Below are 19,980 nucleotides of genomic sequence, written 5' to 3' on the forward strand. Positions count from 1 at the left end.
ACTTTTCCAGAACGCCTATACCATATTTTATTCTTGCTCACAGTGTATGAGTGACTCAGTTTCTCTGCATCCTTGCTAGCTTTTGGGTTGTCACTATTTTGGTCATTCTGGTAGGTATATAGTGATATCTCATTGTGGTTTTAATTTGCATTCTTTAATGGCTAATGATGTAGAACACCTTTCCATGTGCTCATTTGCCATCGGTATATCCTCTTCAGTGAATTGTCTGTTCACGTCTTGTGCCCATTTTCTAATTGGTTGCTTGCTTTCTAACTGTGGAGTTTTGAGAGTTATTCATGTATTCTAGATATAAGTCCTTTGTGGGATATGTGGTTTATAAATATTTTCTCCAAGTCTATAGTTGTCTTCTCATCCTCTCAACAAGGTCTTTAACAGAGCAAACATTTTTAATTTTGATGCAGTCCAATTTGTCAATTTTTTATTTTACTGTTCGTATTTTTGTTGTCAAATCTAAGAACTCTTCATCTAGCCTTAGTTTCCAAAGATCATCTTCTCTATTATAAAAAAAAACTTCCCTGGAAAAATGAAATAGAAATAGTTAACTAGATGCCTATTATAATGAGATGGTTCTCTAAATCTAAATGGAAAAAAGCTTCTTCTCCTATACTGATACAGTCCAAAGGTCTCAAATTCAAGCATGCATCAGAAACACCTGGAGGACTTGTTAGAACACAGATTACTGGCTTCACCTCCAGACTCTCTGAGAATTTACATTTCTAACAAGTTCCCAGGTTATGCCAATGATGCTGGCTCCAGGGGCTACACTTTGAGATAGACTAATATATTCTAACTCTACTGAAGGTTAAAAATTTGAGGTTGTTGCTTATTGGGGGAAAAAAAAAGACTGAAGACTGCCCTCAGGTCTATAAAGAGTTCTGATGAGCAGACTCTCATCTAAGTCTACAGTGGACCAGGGGAAACATGAAAGCAGGGAAGGTTTCAGTTGTACATCTGGAAGATGTGAAGTACCAGGGTGAGGGTGCATTGGGATAGGCCAACAGTGGAGGACACGGATTTTTTATACCTGGAGTCTTTCTAAAGAAAATAGGCCAGAGGCCATCCTTTGCTCTGAATTGTTGAGAAAGTCTCTTGTTTAAAGGCAAATGATTAAGTTTCTAAAAATGTAGGAGATGGCACAAGTCAGTGTAGATGAATTCTTCCCAGTTTCTAAAACTACTAAGTATAGTAATTGGATCCTTCAATTTTGTAGACGTTTTCTCTCTATGTTAGACTTGCATTCACTTAGTTACACACAAGGAGAATTTTCCTGGGTCCTGACAGTCAGGTACGCATGGTATATTCCTGGCATTGCTTGGCTAAGAGTCATTGTAATCCTTATCCCCATATCACACAGAAATTTCAAAAATCTTCTTCCTCTTGCACATTAATGTGCATAAAATGAGTGGGAGGGGCCTTGATCAACATCTTAGATCTGTCTTGCTCATTTATTTGTTCTTCTCATAAGAATGGGGCAGAGAATCACTCTCAGAAACTGGCAAATGCAGAATTAAAATATTTTCACCATTTCTAAGAGTAGTACCAGAGTAAAAAAGAAATTAGGACCTAAATCTTCAGGTGCAGGCCTAACCTTGGGTCAGTGAACTTTGGTAGCACCTGCATACACCTGTTCCCAATCCATCGCAACACATCCTGGCACCGAGCCATTGCTATGTAGGAGCCAGAGGCCATCCATGGTCATGGCCTCTTACAAAAATCACTCTCTGTGATAAGCGTTTTGTGTCAGAGGCCATATACTTCCAACTGAGGTTTGAAAAGAAAAGATTTAAGGCAGATTTGGAAATGTATTACATTTGTCTTAAGAATATCCTTTGCAGGGATGGGGTAGGCTGATTTGGGGTGAAACGCCAGCTGTTATTCTGGAGTGGCAACAACTCAAGCTGGGTTCGTGTTCTTTCAAACCAAGGTGAGATGTAGGAATTTTTGGAAAGAATAACAACATTCCCATTGACTTCAAAGAAATGAGTGTCACAATGAGATAAGGAGACAGAATGTGGGTAAATCAGGCTGCTCTGAGACCTGCTTGTGATTGTTCCATAATGCATCAGTGCAACTGATGATCGTAAAAGGAACGAATCTTACAACTGGGGAAATCCTTCCCAGCAAGGGTTTCTTTATTTAGCTTTCCTGAATTTAGAGACCACAGAAGGTCTTTTCGTAGCAAGACAATTAATAAAAGTAGAAAAAAAAAAAGGTCTTTAGCCATCAATGTATGGTGCATTATTCTATTTAAGATTTCATTTTTAGCAGTACAGCACTGCTGGGCAGAATACAGAAGAAATGGCATGTAATGTACGGGCACAGTGAAAACAAGTGCGGGCATTGAAGTTGTGTAAAAGAATTTCAGAAAAGCAAAAAAGTAACTATGATTCGATTTTCAAGTTTGTTCAATATGTGAATTGTCTACAGCAGCTGGGCTGTCTTGTTTGCACAGTTCTTATTGTTCACCTCAATAGCAGGGTCTTTTGAAATTATCAATTTGTGATGTGGCAGAGATTACAACCCTTGAGTGCACAGGAGTGACTTCCAGGTCACGGAAGGAGAGACGGGGAGGGCTGGAGGAAAGACTTGCCAACAGACAAACCCAATCCCTGCAAACGCCGCCAGCAGCTGAGCTGGCCCACCCGGCAGCAGCGTTGCTTCTGGCAGCAGCTCTGGTGCTGGCAGCAGCCCTTCCACAGCCGCAGCCACACGGGCTGCAGCTCCAGGTGCTGCGATGGCGGCAGACCGCGGGGACGCTGCAGCAGCCCCCAGGGCCGCCATAGCAGCAGGGGCAGCAGCTGGGGCAGCAGCCGACCCGGGAGCATCTGCACGGGGCGCAGCTGCCGCCACCCCAGCCGAGGCAGCCACCACAGCCACAGCTGCCCGCGGTGTCAAGTAGGGAGGACGCGAGAGAGATGAGGAAGGAGATGCAGGAGGGGAGGGAGGTCTGATGCCGCCTTCTGCTGGGGGAGGCCCTTATATACCGACTCTGGAGACAGGAGAGGGAAGACACATGACCATTTCCCTGTTGCTATTTGGCTTGATTTACATGGAAGAATCCATCATCTCTTATTACTTCCCTTTTAGGTATCATCTCTTATTACTTCCCTTTTAGATATCTTTGTCTTCATCACATTTTCAGTTTTGATAATTTTTTCATAAAACTATATTCCAATGCAATTTGAAAAGGCCTAAAAGTTCTAGGGAAGCATGCTGGGAACTGGGCTGTCAACCGGGATGGGCAGACTTCTCTATCATCCCTTACTGCCCAGGGAACATTACTGTGTGTGTGGGTTGTCAGGGGGTCTGCAGACCATACCCATCATTGGACAGCCCCTAGGCCAGGTGGTCTGTGACCTTCCAAGGGGGTCAGTACAGTGAAGTTTAAGGTATAATCTTTGACCTCAAAGAGTTTGCAATAAAGTGACGTTGGGAGATGGGGATGTGAAAATGGCAACAGAGTCAAAGTCCACCGCCAAGGCCAGAGGCCATGATTATGCTTTGTGACCAGTAGGAACTGCTGAGGCTAGAAGCTTTTATTCTTTTCATCTGAAGCATACCATTGTGATTTGTCTTCTCACACCCAGGCTGTAATGATTATTTTAAAAACAGAAATACATCCTCTGACGAGTCTGAATTTTGATGATGTAGTTCTTGGTATGTTTAGCTTTGGATGAGGAACTAATTTTGTCTTTGATGATACGACATCAGTTGATGTCTGAGAGAAACACTATGCTAAGTAGCCTGACTTAGGTGATTCTGAGAGCAGGGCAGGTACCCTGAGGAGTGCAGGGGCAGAGGCCAGAGATGCAGGGGAAGTTGGGAAAAAAAGGACTCTGGCTATGAGGTAAAGCATGTAGTTGTGGATCCTGGTGAGATTTGAGGGTTGGTGACCAACATGGAAGCTGTAAAAATATAAGGTAGGAAAAATGGAAGTGCAAGTGGGCTACTCATCACACAAGCTGGTGTAGGAGCATCTCTAGCCATCACTGAGACTTCAGAGACCTTGGTGGGGATGTTTGGTGGCTGACTTTCCCCCAAGCTTCATTTGCAACAGGCTTGCTGTTCAGAACCCATTTTGCCAATCTGGTAAGATTGTTCTTCAGGAATTTGAGTGAGAGGAAATGCTGTGTCGTCCCCAGGGCTGATTGTGGTGTTGTCAATGATCCCAAACCATTTCTGTGGTATGTGGACCAAAGAGCATTTCAGCTGCTCAGGGGGTGCTTGTACAGGGGAGAGCAGCACAGTGGAGCAGAGATATGGGAATAGGTGTGAGAGCTTTTAAAGAGGCAGAATCAACAGAATTTGGTGAAAGACTAGATACGGGTTGAGAGAAAGGAAGGATTCAAAGATGACTTTTTTAATAGATTGCCAGTTTGATGGGTAAGGAACAGTGGAGAAATTTACTTTTTGTGGGGGTGGGGTGGGCAGAGAAGATTAGGACTTGAGTCTGGGGCAATTGACACTGGAAGTGCCTCTGAGATACCTGCAGGGAGAAGCTGGACTGCAAGTTGGCTAAGTTCGGAGTCTGGAGAAGATTCCAAGCTGGATGTGCACACTGAAGGAACGAGTCCAGGCATATACATGTGGAAGTGGAAACCATGGGTGTGGATGTGAGCACTAAGGGAAAGATTGCAGAGTGAGAGAGGAGAGCTTTGGATCCAGGCTTTTAATAGACAACTTTTGAGGTTAAAAAAGAAAAGAGGGTCATTTCATTTACAAACTTTATTTTCATTTCATTCCAAAAATTTTGGAAATATAGCCGTGAACATGTAACTTCACAAGAACGAAAATGGCCAGTTTAATGAGGTGGAAGGCACACAATAGTAACAAATGGGAAACTTTTGAAAGAGAATGGCTTCTTCAATTTGTATATTCATATTTACTCATCTGCATCTCGAAGTTACTGTTAAAGCAGGGTGATTTCAACTGAATATTTGGAGAGAAAACCATTGAGGAGAAAAGGAACAGGAGCTGGTAGTAATCAAGTGCCTTCTTGATTCAAAATCTCAAAGATTCAGCTGTGTTTCTGTGAAAATGAAGATCCCTTCCAACATGTTAGCATCTCTTGGTTTGTTTCTAAAATGACTTTAAAGAGAAAAGCTAAAATTAGCAAATGTATTGGGTCAAATATAGTCCATAAGAATGTAAACAAGGAATAACCCCAGACAACCCCATTTGGAATCTGCAATGGCAACAACGAGGGAGTGGCCAGTGGTCAGGAGTCCTGGGTTGCTCCCTCCCCCTTCTCCCAAGATGGTACATAAGGGCTTCGTAGAAGGCGGCATCAGACCTCCCTCCCTTCCTGGGTCTCCCTCCTCACCTCTCCCGAGTCCTCTCTCCCGACACCGTGGGCAGCTGTGACGGTGGAAGGGCTGCTGCCAGCAGAAGGGCTGCTGCCGGAAGCAATGCTGCTGCCAGATGGGCTGGTGCTGCTGGTACCCATTCTGTTGGTAAGACTTCCCTCCTTCCCATTCTGCTTGTTTTTCCTCCATTCTATGGTCCTGGACTCTTCCTGGCTTTCTTTTGTACCTCAAGTCTTCCCATCTGCAAAGTTTCCAAACTAATAGGAAACATCTAATGGAAAAAATAGGTATGCAGCCCAGCACCTGAGTAACTGTGCAAATCAGTAAACTCAGCTGAACAAAAATCATGATTCCTAATGTTTGGTTTTATGGATATGAATACATCCAACTGACTGCCATTCAGCTCCATCTTTGCTCTGTTTTTGCCTGTCCTCATGCATGGTTTTCTTTTCTTTTTTTCCTTTTGTGTTCTTAGTTATCACAGAATATTGTCCAAATTTCCTAATAAAATGAAAACTAGATGCCCATAAGAAAACATTCTTTTTGTCTTCATTGTATTTGAGCACACTGAATCCTGGTTTGTCTGTTCTGAAACTTGAGAGAATTTATCTTTGAACAAAGCCTTTAAAACCCTCACAGCGGCAGCATCACAAGCAAAGGTCGGATAGGAAGCTCTGCCAGGTCAGGGGGGACTAACCTCTCCTCCCAGTGAAGCAGCACTTTGCCTCAGTGACTCCTCCCTCCCTTATACCCACGCGTGCAGCCTCTTCCCTGTTTCACTGATGCAACATGACACGGCCCATCAGGAGCTGGCCCATCCACAAGCCGAACAAGGCCATTCCCTTCAGGACCCAAATACAGAATTCAGTGGTGGGACTAAGACCACTTGGGCTTTTGACGGGTTTCTTTTACCGACATATTCAATCTGTTTCTTCTCCTCTTCCTATTCTTTGTGTATGAAGTTTTCAATTTTTTCAGTACACTGCAACATTCAATAAAAGATATTGAAACATTTTAAAATAAAACACATTAGATTGCCACAAACTCTTCCAATGCCTCTGTCTTCTCAGCTATCTTTAGCAAAAGTAATAAGTGAAATGAAGGCCTGATGAAAGGAAGCCAAGGGGAAAGGGGGTTTTCAATGCATTTTTTCCAGGAGGAAGACTTTTCCCCCACTCTTTCAATTTAATTAAAAGCAACAGGGTAACCGCTTCTTTTCTTTTTCCTTACCTTTCTATTCTCTTCTTTCCCTCTCCTCTTCTTTCCCTTCCTTTTCCTTTCCTTTTTTCTTTTTCTGGTTCTTCTCTACAACTTTCTCCAATTGTGGAGATTTTGCTGTTTTATAAGGAGTAGAGATCGTAGGCTGAGATTTTGGATAGCAGTGGTTCAGTATTTTCACATTGATGCAACCTCTATGTTCAAAAAAGCAAACAAAGATCTAGTGTGGATAACATAAAATAAGTTTAGTATAGCTGGACTCAAAATCAAGATAAATATCCCCATGGAGAAGACACAGAATGAGAATGCAGAACGCAAGGCTGTCGCCGTGGCCTTGTCGGGTTCTGGGCCTGAAAATGGGCTATTAAGAGACTGGGGATATGATAGCAGAGACTAGATATCCCACATGAGATGGGAGACCAGAGCCACGCTCACTTTCAAGGTTAGGTGCCAGGGTGGGTCCTCTTGGGTCTTGAAAAATATCTACTGCTCCTTGCTGCCTGGGGCTGTGGCTTCTAAACTATTGTCCACCAGAGAGACTGGAGCATGGACACAGTCCTGAGATGGCAAATCTTTTCCTCCTGCTTCTCCTCTTCTTCTTCCTCTCCCCTCCCCTTCCCCCTCTTATTCTTTTTTTTTTTTTTTTTTGCGGTACGCGGGCCTCTCACTGTTGTGGCCTCTCCCGTTGCGGAGCACAGGCTCCGGACGCGCAGGCTCAGCGGCCATGGCTCATGGGCCCAGCTGCTCCGCGGCATGTGGGATCTTCCCGGACCGGGGCATGAACCCGTGTCCCCTGCATTGGCAGGCGGACTCCCAACCACTGCGCCACCAGGGAAGCCCCTCTTATTCTTTTAAATATGAAATGTTCCATGACTTTGCATGTCATCCTTGCACAGGGGCCATGCTAATCATCTCTGTATCATTCCAGTTTTAGCGTATATGCCGCATTTGAGACCACAGATTGACTTAAATCATCTGTGGTTTGAGGATAATCTATGATATCCCATGACTGCTATGGGATGGGTCCTGGGGGTGGGGCAGGAAAGATAACTACAAAACTTCCAGACAGGAAGAAGCAAGGTGTGGGGAGTTGGGGTGAGAAGAGAAAGAAATGAAAACAAAACCACAACACCTCTCACTTTAAGTAAGTCTGCAAACAAGTTTCAAACACTCTTTGTAGTAGGAGCCTCTAAGATGGCACCCAATGATCCTTGCCTCCAGGTGTTGACACACTTGTGAAATCACCTTCTCTTGAGTATTGGTTGGATCTAATGGCTAATGACCACAATGCCACACAAATCGTAGGATGTCACTTCCTTGATTAGGTCATAAAGTCTGTAACTTCCATCTTCAAGCTGACTCTTGATTTCTTGTCTTGTACACTTTGATGAAGCAAGCTGCCATGTTGCAGAGACCCACATGGCACGGAATTGAGGATGGTCTTCAGTCAACAGCCAGCAAAGGATTGAAGACCTCGGCTGAATGGCCCACAAAGAACTGAATTATGCCAACAGTCACATGAACTTGAAATGGATCCTGACCCAGACAAGCCATGAGGGGACCACAGCCCAGTCAATACCTTGACTGCAGCCTGTAAGAGACTCTGAAGCAGAGCACCCAGTTAAGCTGTACCCAGATTCCTGACTCAGAAACTGTGAGATAATCAACGTGTGCTTTTTAAGTCATAAAGTGTTGTAGTAATTTGTTATGCAGTAATAAATAACTAATGCACATTTGGAAACATCGAATGCTGAGAAAGAACAATGAAATAAAACTTAGGACATGAATTCATTTCAGATGAAATTGACTTTATAGAACTGGCAACGTCTTTTTTTTTTTTTAACATCTTTATTGGAGTATAATTGCTTTACAGTAGTGTGTTAGCTTCTGCTTTATAACAAAGTGAATCAGTTATACATATACATATGTTCCCATATCTCTTCCCTCTTGCATCTCCCTCCCACCCTCCCTTATCCCACCCCTCTAGGTGGACACAAAGCACCGAGCTGATCTCCCTGTGCTATGCGGCTGCTTCCCACTAGCTATCTATTTTACATTTGGTAGTGTATATATGTCCATGCTACTCTCTCACTTCGTCCCAGCTTACCCTTCCCCCTCCCCGTGTCCTCAAGCCCATTCTCTAGTACGTCTTCATGACCATTTTTTTTTAAATTCCATATATATGTGTTAACATACAGTATTTGTTTTTCTCTTTCTGACTTACTTCACTCTGTATGACAGACTCTAGGTCCATCCACCTCACTACAAATAACTCAATTTTATTTCTTTTTATGGCTGAGTAATATCCCATTGTATATATGTGCCACATCTTCTTTATCCATTCATCTGTCAATGGACACTTAGGTTGCTTCCATGTCCTGGCTATTGTAAATAGAGCTGCAATGAACATTGGGGTACATGACTCTATTTAAATTATGGTTTTCTCAGGGTATATGCCCAGTAGTGGGATTGCTGGGTTGTATGGTAGTTCTATTGGTAGTTTTTTAAGGAAACTCCATACTGTTCTCCATAGTGGCTGTATCAATTTACATTCCCACCAACAGTGCAAGAGGGTTCCCTTTTGTCCACACCCTCTCCAGCATTTATTGTTTGTAGATTTTTTGCTGATGGCCATTCTGACTAGTGTGAAGTGATACCTCATTGTAGTTTTGCTTTGTATTTCTCTAATGATTAGTGATGTTGAGCGTCCTTTCATGTGTTTGTTGGCAACCTGTATATCTTTGGAGAAATGTCTATGTAGGTCTTCTGCCCATTTTTGGATTGGGTTGTTTGTTTTCTTGATATTGAGTTGCATGAGCTGCTTGTAAATTTTGGAGATTAATCCTTTGTCGGTTGCTTCATTGGCAAATACTTTCTCCCATTCTGAGAGTTGTCTTTTCATCTTGTGTATGGTTTCCTTTGCTGTGCAAAAGCTTTTAAGTTTCATTAGGTCCCATTTGTTTATTTTTGTTTTTGTTTCCATTTCTCTAGGAGGTGGGTCAAAAAGGATCTTGCTGTGATTTACGTCATAGAGTGTTTTGCCTGTGTTTTCCTCTAAGAGTTTTATAGTGTCTGGCCTTACATTTAGGTCTTTAATCCATTTTGAGTTTATTTTTGTGTATGGTGTTAGGGAGTGTTCTAATTTCATTCTTTTCCATGTAGCTGTTCAGTTTTCCCAGCACCACTTATTGAAGAGGCTGTCTTTTCTCCACTGTATATTCTTGCCTCCTTTATCAAAGATAAGGTGACCATATGTGTGTGGGTTTATCTCTGGGCTTTCTATCCTGTTCCATTGATCTATATTTCTGTTTTTGTGCCAGTACCATACTGTCTTGATTACTGGAACTTTGTAGTATAGTCTGAAGTCGGGGAGGCTGATTCCTCCAGCTCCGTTTTTCTTTCTCAAGATTGCTTTGGCTATTCAGGGTCTTTTGTGTTTCCGTACAAATTGGGAAATTTCTTGTTCTAGTTCTGTGAAAAATGCCATTGGTAGTTTGATAGGGATTGCATTGAATCTGTAGATTGCTTTGGGTAGTAGAGTCATTTTCACAATGTTGATTCTTCCAATCCAAGAACATGGTATATCTCTCCATCTATTTGTATTATCTTTAATTTCTTTCATCAGTGTCTTATAATTTTCTGAATACAAGTCTTTTGTCTCCTTAGGTAGGTTTATTCCTAGGTATTTTATTCTTTTTGTTGCATTGGTAAATGGGAGTGTTTTCTTAGTTTCACTTTCAGATTTTTCATCATTAGTGTATAGCACTGCAAGAGATTTCTGTGCATTAATTTTGTATCCTGCTAATTTACCAAATTCATTGATTAGCTCTAGTAGTTTTCTGGTAGCATCTTTAGAATTCTCTATTTATAGTATCATGTCATCTGCAAACAGTGACAGCTTTACTTCTTCTTGACAATGTCTTTTAAATAATATTTTTTTTGGATTTTCAAGGCGATAAATAAAGGGATGACTTCCATAAAAAAAGAATAAGAATTTAGGAGGCAAATACAGGTAGAAATGAAATAAGAATAGGTTGATATCAAAACAACCAATCTGAAATCTTGGGAATAAAAATATGCAAGTTGAAATAAAAACTCAAGCAACAAAAATAAATGTGGGCACCATCAAAGAGAGAATTTGTGAATTGTAAAATTGATATGAGGTGTTTACTCAGCACACAGCAGGGAGAGATCAAGGCCTATAGTAGAGAATAAAGTCATTTGTCTCAACATTCTATCTAATCTGGGAAGAAACATTTTGAAAACTTTCCCAGTGGAGCTGCCTCCTATGCCCAAGCATTTCTTCCCACTACCCCTAAACTCATTCGCCTTGGACTTAAATTAAAGACACCTGGGTGGATTAAATTTCAGGCATCTTTTATCCTTGGGTGGATTAGTTTCCAGGCAGCTTTTACTCTACTAAAAACATCAGACTCTAAATTATCACAAAGCAAATGTCAGTGTTTTCCATTACAACGTTGAGTGAATATTGAGTTGCTTAAAATTAATTTGAACACCTCTGCTTAGACAGATCAAGTAAGAATTTAGTAGATTGTGCATCTGTTTCTTTTCTGGGGATGCTAACTAGCCAACACCACAGGTCTCTGTGAGTTAGGCTATTCTGATCACTGCTTTGGCTCCATTGTGGTAACCGTACCATCTTGTCTTTGGCAATTAAGTGACAGCACTTGGCCTCTGCTACCCCAGGACCCCATTATCTCCATTGCATTTAAGTATCTCATTTCAATGGTATCAGCTCCTACTGTAATTTCTGACCTGCAGAGAAAAGCAACCACAGAGTTCTTCAAGAATGCTGAGCTCCCCTCACAAATGCATTTCTCACAATCATGGTAGCATTTTTTAGCAATAGTGTATTTTTTATCTAAGATTTGTACATTATTTTTAAAGACAATGCTATTGCACATTTAATAGACTACAGTATAACTTCTTTTAAACATCTTTATTGGAGTATAATTGCTTTACAATGGTGTAATAAGAAAGTGAATCAGCTGTATAAGAAAGTGAATCAGCTATACATATACATATATCCCCATATCCCCTCCCTTTTGTGTCTCCCTCCCTCCCACCCTCCCTGTCCCACCCCTCTAGGTGGTCACAAAGCACAGAGCTGATCTCCCTGTGCTATGTGGCTGCTTCCCACTAGCTATCTATTTTATATTTGGTAGTGTATACATGTCCATGCCACTCTCTCACTTTTTCCCAGTTTACCCTTCCCCCTCCTGGTGTCCTCAAGTCCATTCTCTACGTCTGCATCTTTATTCCTGTCCTGCCCCTAGCTTCATCAGAACCTTTTTTTTTTTAGATTCCATATATATGTGTTAGCATACAGCATTTGTTTTTCACTTTCTGACTTACTTCACTCTGTATGACAGACTCTGGGTCCATCTACTTCACTACAGATAACTCAATTTTGTTTCTTTTTATGGCTGAGTAATATTCCATTGTATATATGTGCCACATCTTCTTTATCCATTCATCTGTCAGTGGACACTTAGGTTGTTTCCATGTCCTGGCTATTGTAAATAGCGCTGCAATGAACATTGTGGTACATGACTCTTTTTGAATTATGGTTTTCTCAGGGTATATGCCCAGTAGTGGGATTGCTGGGTAATGTGGTAATTCTATTTTTAGTTTTTTAAGGAACTTCCATACTCTTCCTCATAGTGGCTGTATCAGTTTACATTGCCATCAACAGTGCAATACAGTATAACGTTTATATGCACTGGTAAACAAAAAATTCATGTGACTCACTTCATTTTGATATTCACCTTACTGAAGCAGTTTAGAACCAAGCCTGCAATATCTCTGAACTATGCCTGTATACAGTACTAGTATAATAATAATAATCACACATTGATCACTTAATATGTATTGGACCTGTGCTCTGTATTTCTTTATCTATTATCCAAATCAAAACAAATCACACTTTTATGAGGTAAGGCACAGACAGCTAATATATATCATTCACTCTAGGATATTTCATCTTCCTGCTCTTGGATGATCCAAGTTGTCTGATTTCCGTGTTATTTTGGGGACAGACTTGAAAGTATTGAAATGGTATTTTGGGTCCCAGTTGCTCACTGAGACCATACAGATGGTTTGTTTCAGTTTCATCAGCTCCATCTTTTGGTTGTATCCTGTTTACTGGCCAATAGCTGAGGCTTTAATGTGATGTTGATGAGGTTCATGATGGTCCTGTCTTTCATGGTATCTTAGTCTAGGATAAAACACTAAAGAACCATGTATTTTAGCACCACACATATTCAGGAAGCCTGTCCTCTGAGTCCATGGTGGGAGAGACCAGACTAAAACTGTGTTACTGGGCTCCTGTCAGGAGTTGAGTCCTCTGATTCGTTTAGTTTCTGACTCATAGTAGAACTACATTTTCCCTTTCTGTATTTGGCTGAATAGATTATGTAAATGCTTATTATTAGGAAAAGTCCAACAATGACAGAAAATTAACTCCCCTAAACTAAAAACTAAAAACTAAAAAAAAAAAAAAAAAAAGAATGAAAGGAAAAGAAAAGGACAATGAGTCACATAAGTCTGACACTGAATATATATAATGATATTTTACTACAAGCTGAGAGAGCTTCCGCAGGTGTGATTCTCTGTCTCGGTTTTCTCATTTGTAAAATTAGAATAATAACAATACCTACTCACACACTTGTTGTGAGGATTAAATAAGTTATTACATGTAAGGCATATAGAAGTGTGCCTATATAGTATGAATTCAGTAAATTTTAACTTTGTATGCTTCTGAAACTCTCCAAATATATACATATTCTAAAACTATAACTATATAGTTATATATACAGATATAGTACATATTTACTATATCTGTATATATAGTTTATTCTTTTCCTAGAATGTAATATACTTGAAAAAATGTCAGTGTTTCCATCTAGAACCATTGAAATTATATTAATAGACCTATAAAAGTTTAGAATTAATGTATGTTTCTAATGAAATAATTGAACCCTTGTTTTAATGACTCTTTTATATGTCTAGATCAAGAGGCCTTAATTATATTTTATATTTTAAAAATTTATAGTAACTTAAAAATTTTTTTGTATGGTGTGAATTTTTTCTTTCCCCCATCTCCCCCTTGAACCTTAGATGTCCTTGTATTTTAGATGTGTTTTCTATAAATAGAATATATTTGGAATCATTTATAATGATTCCATTTATAATTGGAATCCTGTCTGGCAATACCTTTTAGTATTTTACTTTTTTTTACTGGGTAATTTAACTTAAAATTGTTTGAATTTAATTTTTAGAAAATTATAAACGTTCACAAAAGTGGACAGAATAGTTTACAAATGCCTATTTATCCATCACCAGGCTTCATCAATTACCAGCTCAGAGCCAATCTTGTCTCATCAATGCCCCAAGCACTTACCCTTTCCCCTCATAGATTAATTTGAATCCTGTATCATATAGCTTAATAAATATTTGTGCGTATCTTTAAAAATAAGGACTCACGAAAGCATAACCACAAACTACTATCACACCTAAAAACATTAATAATTCTTTAATATCTCTAGTCAGTGTTCAGATTTCCCTGATTAGTTTCTTGGTATGAATCAGGATTCAAATAAAATTCACACATGACAATTGATTGATAGACCCCTAAGATACTATCAACTTCTTTTTCTTATCCCCTTGAATTTTATTTGTTGAAAAGAACCATAGCTTCCCAGGTTCTGGTGTTTTTGAGTGATATCCTTGGATGTTATTTAATGAGTCCTTGTACCTCCTCTATTTTCTGTAAATTGGTAGTTCAGTCTAGGAGCTTGTTTATTATTTTTTACTACTATATTTTTCGTATTTTTTCATGCTCCTGAATTCTCCCCTCCTTTCTTGAATTCTTTAGGGTTATCATTTTTCCATAATATGTTGTATTCCTCTCTTCTGTATATAAATTATGTAATCTATTTCTAATTTTTTAGTAGTTACACTTGACATATTCACCCTTAAACAAAGCGGGGGTGTATAAGAATGCTGGTGGTGGGAGTTGTCTGTCCTGGGTGCAGTCAGTAAGGGGGAGAATTGTCCGTAGAGAATTTAAAAGCAATAATAAAACTGATTAAAACTCTGTTTGCATTTTATTATTGCCATGATCCAGCAATTCCACACAATGATGCTGATAATTCTTTTAAAACCTTTGTTGGTCTGATTATGCTGTTTATTGTTTCAGTTGATTTGCTTATGATATTTTATATCCTTATATGATTTTGGATTTTGTAATCATAAACTCATATTTGGTGGAATTTCATCTGTGGCAATATTTTGATTCTTGTATTGAGGGACACTCTTCTAGAGAGCATCTGCTTTTAATACATGTATGTGCCTGCAACCATTGCCAATCCGGACCACTTTTTAAAAAAAATTTATTTATTTATTTATTTATTTTTGGCTGCATTGGGTCCTCGTTGCTGAACACAGGCTTTCTCTAGTTGGGGCGAGGAGGGGCTACTCTTCGTTGTGGTGCGCGGGCTTCTCATTGGCGTGGCTTGTCTTTGTTGCAGAGCACGGGCTCTAGGCACACGGGCTTCAGTAGTTGTGGCTCACGGGCTCTAGAGAGCAGGCTCAGTAGTTGTGGCACACGGGCTTAGTTGCTCCATGGCATGTGGGATCTTCCCGGACCAGGGCTCAAACCCGTGTTCCCCGCATTGGCAGGCAGATTCTTAACCACTACGCCACCAGGGAAGTCCCCAGACCACTTTAAACTAAATTCTCAGTTTAAAAAAGAAATTAGCTTGCAGGAATTGGGTTCTAGAATTATGTGAGTGCTGGCTTATGAAGACAAATTCTTAGAGTTAATTCTTCCAATTCCACCCAGATTAATCTTCTTTGTTAGGGTTTTCCCCCCCTGTTTTATTCTATTTCACCACTCACTGAGGATGTAGCCCTTTGGGGTGCCACTGAAGCCCAAACTCCAGGTCACTGGGAGAATCAGCAGATGCCTTGAGCACATGACAGACACAGTTCTTCCTTTTCTATCTGGTTTCCTATCCTGCTTTGGCCTCTGAGGAATTTTTCTTACTTATTACCAATTCAGACATTTATTTTAAAAAGTTAAATTTATATCCACAAGTTTTAGGTGTTTTGTAGTGTAAGGATTTTCCTGATATCTAGTCTGTTGTTGCTTTAATGGAAGTAAGCCTTTAATATTTTTAAAAACACTTGTTGAAATTTGTTTAAATGTCAAACATCACTCTCTTCTCCTTCTTCAAGTTCAATCCCTCAATCCTATTCCCCTGAAGATAACTGCATTGAGGCCATCTCCACGAGAATAGAAAGGTAAGAAAAAAGTTGTCCGAATGATCAGGGCCCAAACACGTTGGAAATCCATATAAGTCATTGTTTTGTTTGATATTGAAAATCTGGCTTTCAACTTCAGCTATTCTTTGAGTTGACTCCAAAATAGCTTATGAAATAGTGAAGCCTAAGGCTGAGCAACTGTACCCATCACAGGTTTGGATTAATGGATGTGAAGTGAAAACACTCATCTGAGCTACCTGGGCTGGCAAGTATTACATGCTTTAAACACATCTGAAAATTTTCAGTTTTGGTGTATGTGAGGCTGCCCCAAATTTGAACACAACCCTATTTCATGCACTTAAAATAACAGCATCACTGCTCTACTTTCTGTGAGGTAATCTTTCTGTTTAGAGTGTCCCTCCCTTAATTAAGCCCTTTGGGGTTATAACTAAAAATCCATTTTCATGATCCTACTTTTATTTAATTTAGGGTAGACGAAGGCACCAGTTATCCTAGCTAGATAACCTAATGGAGTGTGTAATCAGGGTCCATCTGGCAGGTCCTAGAGTAGCTGAGTGCAATGGCTTTCTGCCAGGAGAGCTAGAAAGGATCATTTTGCATTCCCCAGGGAGGACAGGAAAGACAGAGCAGCACGGCACTGTGATTTTCATGACATCAAGTGACCACTTTGCACCACTACTCTTCTCTTCTTTTTCATGTGTGCTTCCCAAACTTGGTGGTAATGGGGTTTAGGAATGCTACCCCCAAATATGCATCTTGGCATACTAAATATTTTTTTTAGTAAGTTCTCATTAGTTATCTATTTTATACATAGTAGTGTATATATGTCAATCCGAATCTCCCAATTCATCCCAACCCCCATTTTCCCCCCTCGGTGTCCATATGTTTGTTCCCTATGTCTGTGTCTCTATTTCTGCTTTGCAGATAGGTTCATCTGTACCATTTTTCTAAATTCCACATATATGCATTAATATACAATATTTGTTTTTCTCTAATTTTTTTTTTTTTTTTTTTTGCGGTACGCGGGCCTCTCGCTGTTGTGGCCTCTCCCGTTGTGGAGCACAGGCTCCGGACGTGCAGGCTCAGCGGCCATGGCTCACGGGCCTAGCCGCTCCGCGGCATGTGGGATCTTCCCAGACCGGGGCACGAACCCGTGTCCCCTGCATCGGCAGGCGGACTCTCAACCACTGCGCCATCAGGGAAGCCCCTCTAATATTTTTAATAGGAATTTGAGACACTGCAGGAAGGACTTTCTGACCTTCCCCTGAAGCAGGTCATTAGACCCTCATGTGAGAGGTGCCCTCCCTATACCCAGAGGAAAGGAGCATCCTTACCTCCAAAGACAAAGGGACACAGAAAGGAACCTGAATAAGCAGGCTATGCTAAGTTTCCCCCAGTTTACTACTCTTAGCTCATATCCTTTCTGTCCTATCACATTTTTTTCATGACTTTCCAGTTTTCATCAAATCTAAGATAAAAACACACAGGTTTAGATATTCCTCTGGGTCTTCATTTCCTTATGAAGGCTCCTGTGGCACATAAAACTTAGATCAAATAAATTCGTATGCTTTTCTCTTGTTAATCTGTCTTTTGTTACAGAGACCCAGCTAAGAACCAAACACGGTAGGAGGAAAAAATATTCTTCTAAAATTACAGAGTTGCTTTTCATATCTTAAGCCTCCAGACCATCCAGGGAGGAGGAGGGCGAAGGCAATGAGATTCGTGAATGAGAGGAGGTCCTAACTGTCAACTCCCTCAGTCGGGAAGAAACGGATATTCACCCAATCTGTTCCCCATTCAAAAGAGTATCTTTGCAAGTTGGAGGGTGGAAGGATGTGTGTGTGTGTGTGTGTGTGTGTGTGTGTGTGTGAGAGAGAGAGAGAGAGAGAGAGAGAGACAGAGAGAGAGAGAGGTGGAGAGAGAGAGTAACAGGTAACCAATTTGTCAATAGCTGGGTGTTTGGTGAGAAACTAGTGAGGTGTTATTACTTCATTTACTTAGCTAAAGGGTTATCTGAAGAAGTTGACCTTTATTGAGAGGTTGTGTGGTTATTCACCCACTTCCTCTAACACCCCGTGCCCCAACCCCCATATTTTAGACTGAGGAATTTCATCTATTAAAAATAAGATTCCCCCCAGGAAATTATGTTATATCATCTATATATCACAACATATTCTTATGCTTTTAGTAAAGATAGAGACTTTACAGTTACCACTCCTTGCCTAATTGGCTGTGTAGTTAAAGATTATTATTAAATTACTCCTTAACTCTTTCTAGATGAGGTAAAAAGATTCTTTTAGCTTTTCTCATGGGCCTTTTTTCCCCCTAGCTTTTCAGTAATCTTTGAAGATGTGCTTGAATCATCTTTTTAAGCTCTTCATGGCTTTTTTAAAATTGCAAAATTCATAAATAGCCTATGTTGCCATAACGGTTTGAGAAATGCTGAGAAAATAGAATTACTTTAGGATGTTTCAATGCAGTCTTCTCTCCGATAAATCTCTGTGTCATGTGGAAAATGCTGACGTGGTACTTTCTATTTTTTTAGATTCCAATCTTTTAAAATGGCATTACATTAAAGAGCTCATGGGATGTCATAAGTGCATAATCAATGATAAATGAACGTTTATGATGGAGATTAGGGAGTTATTAATCAATATATCTTTACAGTCTTGGCACTTAGAAGTTTAATTCAAGCATATTTAATTAGATTCCTACCAAAAATCAATTTTGAAGAAGTTTGCTTTTCAAAACCAGGGATTTGCAATAGCACATTTTTGTCTAGGGAAATATTTTATTGAAATAGGATTTATCTTCTATTATGCCTTTGGATTGTGTGTTTTTTTGCTTACTCTGCTCTGGCCCCTGGGTAAACAAGTCCGTCCTTTGGGAGCTGAGGTTTAAAACAATTTTCAATGAAAGAACCTCAATGAAAGTTATTCCTAGTGCTGAGGATGTTGGCAGAAACTAGAAGAGAAAATATAGAAATACAAAGAAAGATCTTGGAGAAGTTTCTTAAATCTAGATTTCCCTTGGTTGAGAAGTTAAAAAGATGAAAAATCTTGTATCGTCAAGGGAAACAAGATGAAGCTTGACTTTTTCTGCCAAATTTAATTTTTTTCTGAGTCTTTGATATTTGCATAAACTCCCCAGAAAGGTCAAAATGATTTGCCGGCAAAGCAGACATTGAAATCAGGTTATACAAAATAGCAGCAGAAGGAGGATAGACAGGTTGATGGATAATTTTCATCTCAAGTTCTATTTTGCCTACTTCAGTCATAGGAATATATTCATTTCAAATTAAGACACAGTGGGTTTGTGTAAAAAAGAAAGGAACTATCTGGAGATGATTAATGTAAAAGTCCTTAGAAAAAATAAGTACATCCTAACAGTGTGACTAATGTGAATATTTATTCAGTTAGGAGAAGAGAGAAACACACCCATGTATTGAATACACTATGGGCCAGGAATCATGTGTTTAACAGGCTGGTATTCCGTCTCTGTAAATCTTCATGAAGTAGGTGTTATATTCTCCATTTTATTGATGATAAACTTAAATATTAAAAAAGGTGAGGAATTGCATGAGGAGTACAGATGAAACAAGAGTGACCACAAAATGATCATTGTTAAAGTTGGGTGAAGTTGCACTACACTATTCTACTTTTTAAAGTGTATTTGAAATTTTCCAAAATTAGAAGTTTTAAAATAGTTACTAATAAACTTGAATATTCAAATCTATATTTTTCTGATTTTAAGCTTGTATTCTCTCCATCACACACTTAATAATTTCTGAAAAACAGGGGAGAGAATTGCAAGCCAGATAATAAATCGGGAATTCAAATTTAATTTTAGAGAGTAAAAACTGCTTGCTTTATTATCTCAGAAAGTACTGAATCTATATGAGTCTTAGTTTTAATATTTACTAAATGCAGATATCCTTCCTTCTATTGAACAAGTGGGAGGTTAAAATAGATTTTTTAAATATCCCAGTGTTATTTTATTTAATTGTGTTTTGTGAAATGATTTCTTTTTTTGTTTTCAAAGAAGATAGTTCAATATTCTAAATATTTTGTATTACATATTTATAGAGTTATGTAAAATTGACCATTTTGTTCATGAGATTGAGTAG

General features: G+C 39.5%; 1 non-coding gene across 1 annotated transcript; it reads right to left on the minus strand.

The window, feature by feature from the left end:
* Positions 1–7,396: 7,396 nt before the first annotated feature.
* On the minus strand, positions 7,397–7,500 carry LOC117201882 (U6 spliceosomal RNA). Its single transcript, XR_004484008.1, has one exon. It is a non-coding gene; the product is annotated as a U6 spliceosomal RNA (small nuclear RNA).
* Between the last annotated feature and the right edge of the window lie 12,480 nt (positions 7,501–19,980).

Source organism: Orcinus orca, chromosome 7, assembly GCF_937001465.1.
Source record: "Orcinus orca chromosome 7, mOrcOrc1.1, whole genome shotgun sequence".
Classification (NCBI taxonomy): domain Eukaryota; kingdom Metazoa; phylum Chordata; class Mammalia; order Artiodactyla; family Delphinidae; genus Orcinus; species Orcinus orca.